Here is a 1494-nt window from a genome sequence, read left to right as displayed (position 1 = left end):
CGTGACCGGGCTCTCCGCGCCAGGGTAGCCGAGACTTGTAGTCCTCGAGCAACTGATGGGCAGGTCGGAGAACGCCGGAGAAACTACAAATCCCATCAGGCATCGAACACAATCTTCCCCAGCCCCGCTTGTTGACAGAGCGCAGGGCGCCTGCGCGCCGGGTGGTGGCTGCAAGAAGTGCCACGGTGCCTCCCGGGAGATGTAGTCCACAGACCGCGAGTTGTCAGGAGGTTTTCCTCCCCAGGCGGCAGAGAGGCTGCTGGGAAGACAGGACACGTGGAGGGAGCTGGGCTTAAGTAGCCGGCCACAGTCTGAGCTCCGGGCGCCTGGCCCAAGGGATTGGGTGGAGGCTCTCGGGGAGAAGCTAGCTGCCAAAATAACACTGTCTCTTCTTGGCTAGACTGCTTTTACATTGTCTTATTTAATGCTTGAGTCGCTCCGCTTGCTTCCTGGGGCGTAACCCTCCCGGGAAGGAATCACGCTGCTGCTGACCAGGGGGCGCGGTCGGGATGCCCACGCGGACCCTCGGGATCTGGTTTGGGGGTGTTAAGAGACGTTACGGGACAAGCTAAAGGACCGACCTCGCTGGGGTATCCTTAGTCTCAAGAATCTTGCTTTCATTTGCCCGAGAGGATTGTATGTTTACAAAACCTCACTTGGTGGAAGTAAAACCACCTCGAGTTTGTTGTAGCCATACAGATTAAGGAATGCCCAGTTCAGAGAACCTTAATTAAGAAATGCAAAAATAATCAAAAGGGAAAAGTTGTGCGACTCCCTATCCAGTCAAAGTCAAATTTGTACACCGAGATTACCAGTATTTAGCTAGTATATGGCAGCACAGGAGTGCCGTGATGTGTACCACTGAACAAGTCCCCTCAAAAGATCTCGCAGCTTGTGGAAGTGAAAACCGGACTACCCTGTCACCATTTTCAGTGTGCATCAGGTCCTTGATGACCTTCCGTCATCAGAGAAATTAATCAAACGACTGTTTTACAACTGGTCTTGAAAATGAATGAGATCTTGAACCTGGTCTATGAGTTAGTGAATCCTGCATGAAAACCGTTTTATCTCTGACAATTGAGTACAGAAACTCGGTGGTATAACACAGTCTTTGGGACATATAGCCCAGGCTGTCCTGAAATGACTGTATAGCCAAGCCTAGTGTTGAGAATACAGACACCTAACATGATAGGATGTAGAGGGCTCTAAGGGAGACAAAGGCTAGCGTTAGCTGGCTACCAGAAGGTAAGACCAACGATGATCACAACAACCCTTAGGCTGCCACCTGCAGTGTGCTGAACATTTTCAGACACCCTTAGCTGCAAGTTAAGTTTATTTGGGGACTTAAAAAAAATATGTCATGCCTTGCCCATGCCCCAGTTCAATTTAAGTCAAAACCTCTGGGAAGAGAGAAAGTTTTTAAAGCTCTTTGGGTGATCCTGATGTGAAACGGAGAGTATGCCAAGAGAAATAATGATAGGCTCTCATTGAATT

Source organism: Microtus oregoni, unplaced genomic scaffold (assembly GCF_018167655.1).
Source record: "Microtus oregoni isolate MIOR12 unplaced genomic scaffold, Mior012 000009F_ref0000495, whole genome shotgun sequence".
Taxonomy (NCBI): Eukaryota; Metazoa; Chordata; class Mammalia; order Rodentia; family Cricetidae; genus Microtus; species Microtus oregoni.
Note: the sequence above shows the minus strand (reverse complement) of the source record.